Source organism: Emydura macquarii, unplaced genomic scaffold (assembly GCF_026122565.2).
Source record: "Emydura macquarii macquarii isolate MOO-44397 ecotype Brisbane River unplaced genomic scaffold, CSIRO-AGI_Emac_v2 contig_2890, whole genome shotgun sequence".
Taxonomy (NCBI): Eukaryota; Metazoa; Chordata; order Testudines; family Chelidae; genus Emydura; species Emydura macquarii.
Genome location: NW_027133027.1, coordinates 4,343,775 through 4,358,906, shown reverse-complemented (window position 1 = coordinate 4,358,906; position 15,132 = coordinate 4,343,775). Strand labels below are relative to the sequence as shown.

The following is a 15,132-nucleotide window of genomic DNA, read 5'->3' as shown; positions in this document are numbered from 1 at the left end:
ATATAGCCATCCTGGACTCATGCCAAAAAAATCTATATGTATTGTGACGGGGCCAGCCCTGACGGCTACAGGAGGGTGCTGGAAGGCATATATATCAGCCTCAGGCTTAGCAAATCTTTGTTCCCTGGGTGATCCTGCTGCGGCCACTCCAGGGCAATTAGGCCAATCAGGCCAGCTGCGGCCACTCCAGGACAATTAGGCCAGCTGGGGCCAATCAAGGAACTTGCCCCAGCAGTTAAAAGCCTCCCAGTCAGGCAGATGGGGGCAGCTGAGAGGGAGTGGAGTAGAGCTGCTACAAGGCGTGGAGTCAGTAGAGGAGCGGAGCGGAGCGGAGCTGCTGCAAGGTGTGGAGACCGGAGGAGAGCTTGAAGGAGAGCCACAAGCCAGGGGGGGGCTACAGAAGAGCGACTCAGGGAAGGTAGTAGCCCCTTGGACTAAACTGTTTGAGGCTACTCCTCGCAGGGTCCCTGGGTCGGGGCCCGGGGCAGAGGGTGTGACCGGGCCCCCCCCCCAGCTCCCACCCAGCTGCACCACCGGCATAGCTGTAAGGAGCGCAGACCCACGGGGCCAAACAGGCCCGCCGTGTCACAACTGGTGTCAGAAGTGGGATTTGTGCGCAGCGGCTAGAGAGAGAAGAGGAAAAAAAAACAAAAAAACACCCCCGTCCATAATGGAGGACGTAGTCAAGGCCCTCATACAAGCCACGGCGGCCCAGCAAGAGGCCACCAGGGCTCAGATAGCCTCCCAGCAGGAATCAATGCGGCTCCAGCAAGAGACTAACCAGTTGCTGATCAGCCAGGCTAACCAGGACCGGGCCCTCTTGCGAGAAGTGGTGACCCACCTGAAGACCCTGACCTCCCACAGTCCTGGGCCAGAGGGGATGCGAACACTACGGGCCACCAGCTATTTGCAGAAGATGACTGCGGAGGATGATGTGGAGGCATACCTCCTCACCTTTGAGAGGGTCGCCACCCGTGAGGCTTGGCCCCAGGCCCAGTGGGCTGGTATCCTCGCCCCCTTTTTGCAGGGAGAAGCCCAAAAGGCCTATTATGACCTGCCCGCAGTAGCTGCAGCAGACTATCACCAGTTAAAAACAGAGATCCTGGCTCGGGCGGGAGTAACAATGGCTGTGCGGGCCCAGAGATACCACAGCTGGAGGTACCAGGAAGACAAGGCCCCGCGATCACAACTATTTGACCTTGCCCATCTCGCACAGAAGTGGCTGCAGCCAGAGATCCACCGGCCAGAGAAGGTCCTTGAGATTCTCGTCATTGACCGGTACATGAGGGGACTACCGCCGGACCTCCGCGCCTGGGTAGGCCAGAATGACCCATCTTCCTACGATGAACTAGTTGCTCTAGTAGAGAGACGGGTAACGGCCAGGGGTCTTATCCGACCCACCAGAGAGGACTTACCCCGGATCAAAAGGCGTACCCCAGTTCCTGGGATCCGGACACCCGAGAATCCGGGGAAGACTGGGCGGAAGATGAGGGAAATGGAGGGCCCTCTGGAGGCTACCAAAGGACAGGGAGATATGGGCAGAGAGTATAGGGTCAGACCCCTTAGCCCAAAGGATAAAGGTGTACCTAGGGCCTCCTACCGATGCTATGCATGTGGGGAGTGGGGACACATAGCTGCCCAATGCCCCAATTCGGAGGAACCCATGCAATGTAACCTGGGGACCTGGGCAGACTCCTGCAGCCTAATCCACCTGGTGGGGGTCGCCCTAACCCCACATAGGTATACGAGGCCCGTGAAGTTAAACGGAGTTAAGACCCTGGCCCTGGTAGACTCCGGGAGCGCCATTACGCTCATTTCTGGGAAATTTGTAAAGCGCAGCCAATTGACACAGGCTAAACGCACAGGAGTAACTTGCGTTCATGGGGCCGTTAGTTACTACCCAACTGTCCCAGTGGATATCGAAGTTCCGAGAGGTGTCACCAGGGTGACAGCAGGAGTAGTTCCTAGGCTTCCATATCCGGTACTTATAGGAAGAGATTTCCCAGGGTTTGGAACCCTACTTCCCCTGGAGGGGTCAGGGGAAGGGGAGGGCCTTGAAGCTAATGGACTGGCCTCCCTAGATGGCCACCCCCCGATGTTCTCAGAGATTGCTGAGGATCTGTTCCCGGCCCCAGGGAAGGGCCGAAAGACCAGGGCGGAAAGGAGGGCAGCCAAGGCACTGGGTACAAGGATCTTGGCCCAGGGTTTGAAGCCAGCCATGGTGGGCAGGCAGACACGGGCCGCAGCTAGAGAAGCTGCCCTGAGAGAGGAAGGGCCCGAAACGGACCCCGAACCAGATCACACCAGATCAGAAGCAGAGGTGGAAATGGGTCCCTTGGATCTTGAACAACCCGGATCGGCACGAGGGAACTTTGGCCGAGACCAGGCTGAAGACCCAAGGTACGTCAATGCCAGAAAAGACGTGGCAGAGGTAGACGGAGTGCCTGTGGAGGGGAAAACTCGGGGTCCAGGGCCGTATTTCATGCTAAAGGGGGATTTACTGTATCGAGCTACAGAAGTAAATGGAGAGAAGGTGCTCCAGCTCCTGGTGCCCCAGAAACACCAAAAAGCTGTGCTGAGCTTGGCCCACAGCCATCTCTTTGGAGGGCACTTGGGGGTAGAGAAAACACTGGCCCGAATCTTAAGGAGGTTCTTTTGGCCGGGCATACATGAGGAGGTTCGGCGCTACTGTGCCACATGCCCGGAATGCCAGCTACACAGCCCCCAGCCTCACTTACGGGCCCCTCTAGTGCCCCTCCCCATCATTGAAATCCCATTTGAAAGGATTGCCATGGATCTAGTGGGTCCCTTGGAGAAAACAACTCGAGGCCACCAACACATACTTGTAGTCCTCGACTACGCCACCAGGTACCCGGAAGCTGTCCCCTTGCGGAATACCACCTCGAAGGTAATTGCGAATGAACTAGTGAAGATTTTTGCCCGGGTGGGGCTACCCAAGGAGATATTAACGGACCAAGGTACCCCATTCATGTCAAAACTGATGAAGGACTTGTGTACTCTCCTACATGTGAGGGCCCTACGGACTTCCGTCTACCACCCTCAGACAGACGGCCTTGTAGAAAGGTTCAATAGGACCCTCAAAGCCATGATAAAGAAGGTGGTACGCTGAGATGGGAAGGACTGGGACGCTTTGCTGCCGTACCTCATGTTTGCCATTCGGGAGGTTCCTCAGGCCTCCACAGGGTTCTCCCCTTTGAATTACTATATGGACGTCACCCCCGGGGAATCCTGGACATAGCCAGGGAAATATGGGAGGAGGAGCCCACACCAGGGAAGAGCGTGGTTGATCATGTGCTCCAGATGAGGGACTGGATAGCCCGAGTCACCCCCATTGTACGAGAACATTTGGAAAAAGCTCAGCGGGCCCAGCAGGTCCACTATAACCGTCAAGCCACAGTGCGACGATTTCATCCAGGGGACCAGGTAATGATACTAGTCCCCACCGCTGAAAGCAAGTTGTTGGCCCAGTGGCAGGGGCCCTATGAAGTGGTTGAGCCTGTGGGGGAGACAAACTATAAGGTACGACAACCAGGGCATCGCAAACAAGAACAGATTTATCACATCAACTTATTAAAACCCTGGAAGGCTCGGGAAGTATGTGTGGCCTAAACCCAGGACGTAGAACCCCTTGAACAAGTGAAGATATCCCCGGACCTAACACCAAACCAGAAGGCTGAGGCGACCGAAGTGGTAGCCCGGAACCGGGATGTCTTCACAACTAAGCCAGGACGAACAACGGAGATTGTTCACCCCATTATCACAAACCCCGGAGCCAGGGTTACAATGAGGCCCTACCGAATACCCGAGGCCAAGAGAGAGGAAATTAGGGCCGAAGTCAGGAAAATGTTGGAGCTGGGGATCATAGAAGGATCCCATAGTCAGTGGTCTAGCCCAATCGTGCTAGTGCCTAAACCTGATGGCACGACGAGGTTCTGTAATGACTTTCGCAGGCTCAATGAGGTTTCTCAGTTTGATGCATACCCCATGCCCCGAATAGATGAGCTCGTGGATCGATTGGGCAAGGCTCGGTTCTTAACTACCCTTGACCTGACCAAGGGATATTGGCAGGTCCCTCTAGCCGAAGAGGCAAAGGAAAAGACCGCGTTCTCTACACCAGACGGGTTGTTCCAGTACACTGTCCTCCCCTTCGGACTACATGGGGCCCCAGCTACCTTCCAGCGTCTAATGGATAAGCTGCTGCGCCCCCATGCCGACTATGCAGCCGCATATTTGGACGACATAGTCATTCACACCCCAGACTAGGAAACCCACCTGAGGAAGGTAGAAGGGGTATTGAACACCCTGAGGCAGGCCGGCCTCACCGCCAATCCCACCAAATGTGCCATAGGTCTAGCTGAGGCTCGGTACCTCGGATACATCGTAGGGAGGGGTGTGGTGAGACCCCAACTAAATAAGCTAGAGGCTATCCAGAATTGGCCCCGGCCTAACCGGAAGAAGCAGGTCCGAGCATTTTTAGGTGTGGTGGGGTACTACCGGCGATTCATCCCGCATTTCGCCTCCAGAGCCAGCCCCCTGACGGACCTGATAAAAGCCCGGGGCCCAGAGATGGTACGATGGACCACTGCAGCCGAAGAGGCCTTTACAGACTTGTGGACGGCCCTCTGCAGTGACCCCATACTCCTCGCCCCGGACTTTACAAAAGAATTCATCCTACAGACTGATGCCTCTGAGGTGGGCTTGGGTGCGGTCCTCTCGCAGATGGCGGACGACGAGGAACACCCTGTTTTGTACCTCAGCAGGAAACTCCTCCCTAGGGAACAGCGGTACGCAGTTGTAGAACGGGAGTGCCTCGCAGTCAAGTGGGCTATGGAAGCGCTCCGCTATTACCTGCTGGGGCGCCACTTTACCCTTGTGACTGATCACGCTCCCCTCCAGTGGATGCACCGGAACAGGGAGAAAAATGCACGGGTTACGAGGTGGTTCTTGTCCCTGCAACCTTTCCGATTCACCATACAACACCGGGCAGGCAATCACCATGGGAATGCCGATGGCCTGTCCCGCGTACACTGTATGGCGTCCCAAGTTGCCCAACCCGGTGGGTTTGAGCAGGGGGGGAGGATGTGTGACGGGGCCAGCCCTGACGGCTACAGGAGGGTGCTGGAAGGCATATATATCAGCCTCAGGCTTAGCAAATCTTTGTTCCCTGGGTGATCCTGCTGCGGCCACTCCAGGGCAATTAGGCCAATCAGGCCAGCTGCGGCCACTCCAGGACAATTAGGCCAGCTGGGGCCAATCAAGGAACTTGCCCCAGCAGTTAAAAGCCTCCCAGTCAGGCAGATGGGGGCAGCTGAGAGGGAGTGGAGTAGAGCTGCTACAAGGCGTGGAGTCAGTAGAAGAGTGGAGCGGAGCTGCTGCAAGGTGTGGAGACCGGAGGAGAGCTTGAAGGAGAGCCACAAGCCGGGGGGGCTACGGAAGAGTGACCCAGGGAAGGTAGTAGCCCCTTGGACTAAACTGTTTGAGGCTACTCCTCGCAGGGTCCCTGGGTCGGGGCCCGGGGCAGAGGGTGGGACCGGGCCCCCCCTGCTCCCACCCAGCTGCACCACCGGTATAGCTGTAAGGAGCGCAGACCCACGGGGCAAAACAGGCCCGCCTTGTCACAGTATATAAAACATATATATAAAACCACATCACATCATTGTGTATCCTCTATGTACAAAACCTTGTTATAAAAGGCTAGGTAGTCCCTGCTCACCCTGGTCCAGGAGACTGGATGTACTCCTTTATAGTGACAGAGATGTTTAAACACAGTTTGCCAACACATTTCACTGGCCACTTCAGACAGGGTTTTGAAGTGTTCCTTCCAGACCAGGACTGAGGTTGGGCCTAGTGAGAAGCTTGTACTCTAGGTGATCTGGATGTGGATAAAATGAGGATTTCCGTTTCCAGTGCTGTGAATTAAGCACCTTTCATGAGCACTAACTGAATTCAGGACAGGGAGAGGTATCCTACAGTGGGTTAGAACACGCCGGAGCTTTGTGCAATCGGTTATTTGAAGTTTAAGAACCATTCTCCCTACAAAAGGTACTAACAGAGGCCCACATAGCAGGTCCCCTGCCATGCTAGAAACCACAGGGAAGAAATCTCCGTGAGAATTCCTTTGTAAAAATCCTCCTATATCATCTTGTTGGTGAGGTTGCCTCCCCATGGAAAAGGCCATGGAGTCCACCCCAAACATGGCAGATTCTTGGTAAGCTGTTGAAGGCCAGACCAGTCTACGTGTATAAGCCCTGTGCTCTGCATGAGCTCTGGACCTTGGAAGTCAAAGATGTGTGATAAAAGTAATGTGTCCCATATTCCATAAGTTAACGTGGACATCATCACCAGAAATGCATCATAAATATTTGCGTGTGTGGTGAGCGTAAGGGGCTCTTGAAATTAATTTTATTTGTGCTCAATTGGAACTTGCAGAATAAAATCAACATTGGACCCCTGGTCTAACTGACAGGTGTGTTTGGAGACACTATGCTGTGTTGTTATAGCCATGTTCAGTACCAGGAAATTAGAAAGACAATGTGGGTGAGGTAATATCTTTTATTGGACCAACTTCTGTTGGTGAGAGAGAAAAGCTTTCTGAGGAAGAGCTCTGCGTAGCTCAAAAGCTTGTCTCTCTCACCAACAGAAGTTGGTCCAATAAAAGATATTACCTCACCCACTTTGTCTCTGGAGACACTAATTTTTTGAGTGCTCTCTTCTGTCTCTCCCTTTTCTGATGTTTTTCGCTCTTAGCTTGAACACACAATGATTTATCTTGCTAATCCATTTTTGTTCTCTTTGGGTTTTTTTTTTGGGGGGTGTGGTTTTTGATTTGTGGACTTTTAGCTCTGGTTCTGGAAAGTAATATTGTTCCCCCGCCCCCCTTTTTTTTTTCCTGTTCCGTTTTTTGTGTTTACTTATTAAATTTTACGTTTTCTTAGACCCATGAGATAACTACTGCAATGGATGGTATTTAATTTGTTTCGAACAAGATGCATATTAGAAAAGATATGGAACAACCATTAAAACATACACAAAGGGTGACTAAAACAACCATCCCACCGATTACAGCTGAGAAAACTACTGAGACGGAAAGACACAGAAACAGCTTTGCTTTAGAAAACAGTCTAGCTAAAATTGACATAAGCCCTGCACTCTCAGGTTCTGTCTATACTGGTGTTGAAACTGGGTTAGGGCAACCACTTTCTAATAGAGCTGGTTGGGAATTTTTCAACAAAATGTTTTTCCATCAGAAAATGCCAATTTGTTGAAGATGAAACTATTTGCAGGAAAAGGTCAGTTTAAATGAATTTCCCATTTTGAAAACATTCTGAACATTTTTTGAAATTATTGGTATCCCATTTTAATATTTCAAAATAAGAGTTCAATTTTTTAGTTCAAAATGACATATCCTTTATAAATTTAAGTTAATTTATAGCAACAAAAAAGAGATTTTTTTTAAAAGGACAAAACAGAAATGAAAAGTTTCAAAATTATCAAAACAAAATGTTTTAATTGACCTGATCTGATTTTTTCCTGAATTTTCAGTTCACAAAATTTTTCACAAATTCAACTTTTCATCTCCATTTGGGATGGGAAAAATATTCCAAATTAAAAGAACTCTTGCAGGACCCAAAAATACAAAAACAAAAAACCTGTTTCCCCACTCAGTTCTAGTTTTTATCTAGATTTAAATCTCCTTCTACCTATCATAGCATCAACACAGAAATATTGGATTGGTGGGCATATGATCTTGTTTCACCCATTATTAAAAACCAATGTAGACTAAAAAATCTTCTGTTTTCAACAAATGAAACTTGATTACATCCCCACTTACGCTGGCCAGCAGAAACATGTTAAAATCATGTTAGGCAGAAGTAGCTGTAAATCTTCTCCTGACCTGGCTCCTCTGCCATGGGCTTTTAGACCACAGGTGTAATCCCTGGAAGGGAATCATCACAGAACATCAGTGCAAGTGAAAGGAATGTGTCAGGACAGGGCATCTCATCATGGAAATCCCATGTTATTAAGAAAAACATTTCGGACACCCCCACCACAGAAAAAAAAAAAGAGCGAGATGTGATATTCCTGAACTTGTTCATGATCCAGGGTTGAGAACTCTGCCATCAGAACACTGAGAAGATCCCACTGTAATATGGCATTACAAGCAGCATAGCAAAGGGAGATCTGCAGCCCTAAGTTACACAAGAATGCCACAACAAAATATGGGACCCTTTATACACCAAAGAATCTTACAGACAGCCCTTACTATATTAACTGTAAACAAACAACAGCATCTGTTCAATAGTCTAAACCTAACAACAAGAACCTATTGGATTATATGAACTGTGACTCAAATATACCTCCCAGATCCTGTAGCCTGCCTAGAATACACAGAAAGGACCACATGCTAAGACCCATGGTCTCCTACTCAGTTACAGTCATATACAATGCACCTAAAACACTAACTGGACTGCAATGACCTTACACCTTTCAGATCTCAAGTATAGTAAAGGACTCTAAAGAATACTCCAGTTAGTCCAGGTTTGCCACCTCACACATCCCATTTAATTTATGAAAACATTTCCACTGTTAAGATGCAGACAAATTAGCACTGGGATCACCAGCAGCAGCTTCTGTGTTCTACATGCAAGGTGTTGAACAGATCAATAGAGATGAGATCCCACTCACATCAAAATCACAAAGATGTGGATGACATCCCTGAAAAGATACATGAACAGACTGGGGGGAAATGGGGGAAGAATTGTCCCTGCATAGCTAAGACTCAAAATTTGGTTGGTTTGACAAAGAAACAGTAGCTTTCCTAATTTTGGGTCTGTGGTCAAATGAACAAAATATTGTTCCTACTGTGCTTGTCTGAAACCATTTCTCTGCACTCTGCTTCTTTGGTTCTGAACTACTGTTCTAGAGTTTCTCATTTTTGTTCTCTCAATTTTAATATGTTTGACTCTCTCGGTCTCATACGTTTACTTTTGTCCTTGCTTAAATATAAATTAAAGTGCCACTGTCACCAACAGTCTATATCGCAGAGTCAGAACTGAGACTATAAAGTAATTTATTTCAAATTAAAGTACATTAGTAAAACCTAACAATGTTTTGGATAACATCCATCCAGTATGAAATACAGAGCTGATCGTACAGAACAGCGTTAGTCTAGGCTGTTTCTATAGAGTACATTGTGACTGTGTCCATAAATATGCTTTGTTCCTGGTCTCCCCCTTTCAAGCCAACAGAGAATATATTTTCTGGGGAGTTCTTATTACTACCCAGTACTGATTAAATACAGTCAGCGTACCAGGTTAGAGCTGTTTGGCTTTTATTTTCTCAAATTGGAGGGTGATACATTAATCCATCAGTGCTGGAGCCACAAGTGAATTGCACAAAGTCATCCACAATGAGTGAAGATAAATGACATTTCAAAATTAACCCATTATCTATGCTGTTTCTATAAGTGCATATGAAAAGGTTAAATTATAAATAATTAGGAAGGTGCTTCCTGTATTGTTTGACTTTCAGAAAGGACATTCATGTGTAATTGCAGTAGTTTGTTTCTTCTTTTTTCTAAGTGACTTTCAGGCTCATGAAAAGTTTCAGACTGACAGCCCCAGAGACTGAAGTCCTCTATTTATCCACTGAACAGACACAGCATGGGCAACAGCAGTAAGCTTACTTATCTCACTAATCTGCTTCACCCTTTGCTTGAAGAAGGGAGAAGAAGGTAGTTTGGACTCCATGCCCTCCAGCGTCAGAAAAGTGGCTCAGTTACTTGCAAAACTGCTCCCAACACCATATGAACGTAACTGGTTTTAAGAAGTTTATACACTTCTCACTAATGGGATGTAAACATGGTTTGTTGGGCAAGGCTAGACCTGCCATTATCTTTTTACAAATCTGCTCCTAGACTAGGTCTGCAGTTTTCATCCCGACTGGGGATGTGCCTTAAAGTTCAGCAGTATTGGTAAGGACTCAGCTATTACAGGGATGAATCTGGTATAAGTGCTTAGGAACCTATTCAACCCTTGATCTCCGCTAAGGGCCAGTCTATATTGCACCTGTCTCACACAACAATGCAAGGCCCCAGCACAAATGAGCTGCACTCATGTAAAATGGGGCCTGTACATCTGGGAAGCTTCCCCAGGTTTCAAGCTGGTGTAAGTCTCCTCAATACAAGCCCTGGATTACCCCAGTGCAGCTCATCAAGAAAGAGTTGGGGCACATGCAGGTTTGTATTAGTGTAGCTATGCCAGTATAAATATCCCCATTACAGACTAAGCTTGCCATCCAGGATACGCTTTGAGAACACAAAAGATATGACTTTGACTTTCAAAGAATTCCTCCTTCCCCTCCCATACACATAATTGTGGTGGTGATTTATATTATGTGAAGGAAGAACTGGACTGAGAACACCAACTCACAAAGAGGCTGTCAAACAATAATGACTTTCACTCACTACCAACCTGAGCTGGTTTTTAACCAATAACCTAGAGGCGAAAAATATCTCCATCTTATTAGCTGTCCTCTAAACCATCCAGACCAATTTCCCATTTTCTTTTAGTGCTAGCAGTTTGATGATCACGTAGAATTATTAAAGCTATATTTTAGTTAATATGATAGTAATTATGGATAATCTCAGGTAATTGCCATCCCATTATTTTTAAAGGCAGTGGTTATCACCACTCTTGTCTTATGCTTGAGAATAGATACTTATCTCCACTGTTTATCAAGCACAGTGTTATATGGGTACATTATATGCTTGTGGAAAAGAATGGTTACTCACCTTGTAACTGTTATTCTTCGAGATGTCTTGCTCATGTCCATTCAGAATTAGGTGTGTGTGCGCCAAATGCATCGGTGCCGGAAATTTTTCCCCCAGTGGTATCCATAGGGTCAGCTGTAGCGCATTCTGCAGCGGCGTGCATATGCACTTGTATATAGAGCACTGCCGGCCCCTCTCCCTCTCAGTTCCTTCTTGCTGGAACTCCGAGAGAGGGGAAGGAGGGTGGGTTGTGGAATGGACATGAGCACCACATCTCGAAGAACAACAGTTACAAGCTAAGTACCCATTCTTTCTTCTTTGAATGCTTGCTCATGTCCATTCGGAAGTAAGTGACTTATCGGCAGTGCCTCCGGAGGCAGGCAGGAGTTCATTTACAGAATGATTGCAGTTCCACTCTGCCAAACCCAGCGTCATCCTGTGCTTGCTGCGTGATGGCATAGTGCGACGTAAACGTATGTATCAAGGACCACGTAGTGGCTCTACATATGTCCTGAATGGGTACACACGCCAGGAAGGCTGCTGAAGATGCCCTTGTAGAGTGGGTAGACAGGGAAACCGGGAGTGTGAACCCCACTTGCTCGTAGCAGGTCCGAATACAGGCCGTAATCCAGGCTGAGATCCGCTGGGAAGACACTGGACGTCCCTTCATCCAATCAGCAATTGCAACGAAGAGCTGTGTGGAGCAGTGGAAGGGTCTGGTCCTGTCGATCTAGAAAGTCAATGCTCTCCTCACATCGAGAGAGTGGAGATGCCTCTTCTCATTGGATTTGTGTGGCTTCAGATAGAACACTGGCAGGAATATGTCCTGGTTAACATGGAAGTAGGAAACAACCTTCGGCAGAAAGGTTGGGTGAGAACGAAGCTGCACCTTGTCCTTGAAGGAAACCATGTCAGAGACTCTCCATGCTGGGGTGATTGCCACCAGGAATGCCACTTTCCAGGACAGATGCGTGAGGGAACTAGAAGCCAACTTGGGGAGATCCCCACCTTTGGAAAATGCTGTCAGCTACCTCCTGGTGGAGAGACCACTCGTGGTGAGAGCAAAAGGTCCTGCTCAGACAATCTGCCAGTGTATTTTTTAATCCCAGTAGGTGCACCGCTTCCAGATGGATGTTGTGACTCATGCAGAACTCGCAGAGATGCAAGGCACTGTGACAGAGGGCTGAAGATCTGGCTCCCCCTTGCCTGTTGATGTTGTCCGTCTGGACTCTTACCATTTCGTTGGAGAGATGTGGTAGGAATACCCTGCAGGCCAGGCGAATCGCCCTGTGCTTTTTGACATTGGTGTGAAGAGACGACTCTTCCCTGGACCAAAGACCCTGAGTCCTTAGGGCACCCCAGCCCGCATCTGAAGCATCTGATACCAATGACAGAGTCTGTCAGGCGCCACAAAAGGTACCCCTGCAATTACATGCTGAGGATCCAGCCACCATGACAGGGAAGTAAGTACATGGGGTGGGGGGGTTCATGAGCACTCTGTCCAAGGAGTGTCTGGCTGGGGAGTACACCATGGCAAACCACAACTGAAGTGGCGGAAGATGCATCCTGGTGTGTTGGACCCCGTACGTACACACTGCAATGTGCCCCAGGAAACTGAGACACACTCTTGCTGTGGTGAGAGGGTGGGCCGTTAGTTGGGCTATGAGCCAGGACATTACTAAGAATCTGTCTTTGTGCAAGAGCGCTTTGGCTTGAATAGAGTACAGGACTGCCCCTATGAACTATCTTTTGAACTGGTGTAGGTATCGATTTTTGCTCATTTATTAACAGGCCCAGTGACCAGCAGGTGTCCCTCACGATCTCGATGTTGCATTGAACCTGACCTCGTGACCAACCACAGATCAGCCAGTCGTCCAGGTAAGGAAAAACTTGCACTCTGCGCCTGAGGTGGGCCACCACTACCACCATGGATTTGGTGAATATGCGCGGTGTGGTGGAGAGGCCAAACAGGAGGAACTGCAAATTGGTATTGCTAGGTGCCCACAGTAAATCGCAGGAATCTCTTGTGGCCTGGGAAGATTGTGATATGGAAATAGGCATCCTTTAAATCAAGAGCGGCGTATCAGTCTCCTGGATCCAGAGAGGGAATGATAGCTGCCAGGGTGACCATATGGAATTTTAGTTTTTTGAGGAATCTGTTCAAAGCACGTAGGTCCAGAATGGGCCTCAGTCCTCCTTTGCCTTTTGGGATCAGAAAGTACAGGAGTAGAAACCCCTTCCCCTCAACGCTTGGGGGAATCTCTTCCACCATGCCCACACACAGTAGGCCCTGCACCTCCTGAATGAGAAGTTGCTCGTGAGAAGGGTCCCTGAAGAGGGATGGGAAGGAAGGGCGGGAAGATGGGAGCGAAAGAAACTGGAGGGTATAGCCAACAGCAACTGTGCTTAAAACCCAGCAGTCCGTAGTTATGGCCCTCCACACTGGGAGGAAAGATACTAGGCGGGAAGAAAATAATGGGGAATTTGGATCCTGAATAGAGTCTGGTTGGACACCCTCAGCTGTAGGCTCGCTGTTGAGTACACCTTGCGATCAAATAAATCTAATTTCTTGGCCTCTTTGTTCTTGGGTGTTGAACTCCTTTGTCCCTGCCTTTCATGCTCATTAGCTGCAGCCACAACTAGCAAGCCCAGGGTGGTGTATATATAAGTATTCAAACCCCTTGGTGGGCACATAGTATTTCTTCTCTGCCCACTTAGATGTGGGGGGCAGGGAGGCTGGGGTCAGCCACAGTGCCTTAACGAGCTTCAGCACTCCATCGTGCACTGGGAGGGCCACTCTGGAGGGAGCTGCAAAAGCCAGGATGCCAAAGAGTTCATCCACTGGCTCAGAAAGTTCCTCTCTTTTGAGGCCCAAGTTAGCCGCTACCCACTTCAACAGGTGTTGGTGCGCCCTGTAATCATCCAGAGGTGGGGCGTGAGAGGGGCTCGCCACAGCCTCGTCTGGCGAGGAGGATGAGGAGGCAGGAATCTGAGGGGGAGCTGGATCTTCCTCCCTGGTCAGGGTGGTAACTGAGGGGCTTCCCCAAAGAGAGTCTTCCCAGTCAGACCCAATAACTGCTTCTGGTGCTATGGCCGGACCCTTAGATGATTGTGGTACCGAGGCACTCGCAGATGACTGAGGATACAGCATTGCATCCTGAGGGAACCTCCACGGGTTCCAATTTTGCCAGGGACCTGGCCATTGTCCTTGTGGCCATCCTCCCATCTACAGCAGCATGGGAAACCCAGTGGGCTGCTTGGGGGCTTGTCCCTTTGGGGGAATGATCTCTTTCTCTCCCGAGTCCAAGGAGCTAAAAGCTGGTGACCATGGGGGCACTCAGACAACATGTGCTTCTCCGTGCCACTTCTTAAGCATCTGGGCTCCTGCGATGGGGAGCAGTGCTGAGAACCCGAGCGCTGTTCATGCCTTGACTGCATCTTGTCCTTGGGCTTTTTATAGGGACTTTCGCTGTGCCAGGGCTCTGGAGATTTCCCATGGGGGCTCGCGAAGCGGTGCCAAGGGTTTGGGGACTGCCAGCGTTCCAGAGATTGATGCCGGTGTTCTTTGAAACGATACTGATGTTCTGGTGACTGGCGCCTGGTGACCGAAGACTCAACCCCGACTTATGCCGGTGCAGTACCAGGGAGCAAAACTGGAGTGGAAGGGAGGGGCTGTGATGGAACCAGCACTGGCTTCCCTTTCGACTGGCCCCCCGCCTGGGTATCTGAACTTCGGTGCCCTGCTCTACCCTCCTGCAGTGTAGGTGGTACCGGCAAGGCCAACAGGTCCTTCATTGCCTGAAAAGCTTCAGGTGTATAAAGGACGAGTAAACAGCATTGGCCCCTGCCACTCCCAGGAGTTAGCAGTGGCACTGGAGTCGGGCTTGACACCCTCGTGGGCAAAGCCGTTCTCGGGGCCAAATCAGCTTTCTCCGCGGTGCCTGAGCTCGTTAGCCGACTTCGGCTCCTTCTCGGTGTGCGCCTTTCTCTTTTTCAGTGCCAGCGATGTCGAATGGTGCCATGCGGGCACGGAAAACAGAGGAGCACCTTCTAGTCGATGCCGCCATACTGGATGCCGAGCCCAACCGTGGCTCCAACACTGGTCTGAGAGCCGACTCCATGAGAAGGGCCTTGAGCCTAATGTCCCAGTCCTTCTTGGTTAGAGGGCAATACCTTTTAAAATCTTACACTTTTCGTGAAGGTGGGCTTCCCCCAGGCGCTTCAAACAGCTCTGGTGCGGGTCGCTCAAGGGCATAGGCTTCTTGCATGAAGCACAGGGTTTAAAACCTGGGGACCAGGGCATACCCCGACCCTGGGTAAACAACTAACTAATCAACTAC

General features: G+C 49.7%; 1 protein-coding gene across 6 annotated transcripts in view; it reads right to left on the bottom strand.

Moving 5' to 3' along the window:
• Nucleotides 1-15,132, bottom strand: part of ATXN1 (ataxin 1) — a 275,271-nt gene that overhangs the window by 39,164 nt on the left and 220,975 nt on the right. The window contains exon 1 of one of the 6 annotated variants that reach the window (XM_067568373.1): nucleotides 7,853-7,915. The exons of the other annotated variants lie outside the window; for them this stretch is intronic. The gene's annotated coding sequence lies outside the window, so the exon portion shown is untranslated. Of the gene's footprint in view, nucleotides 1-7,852; nucleotides 7,916-15,132 lie in introns of those variants that run through there. 6 annotated transcript variants of the gene reach the window in all.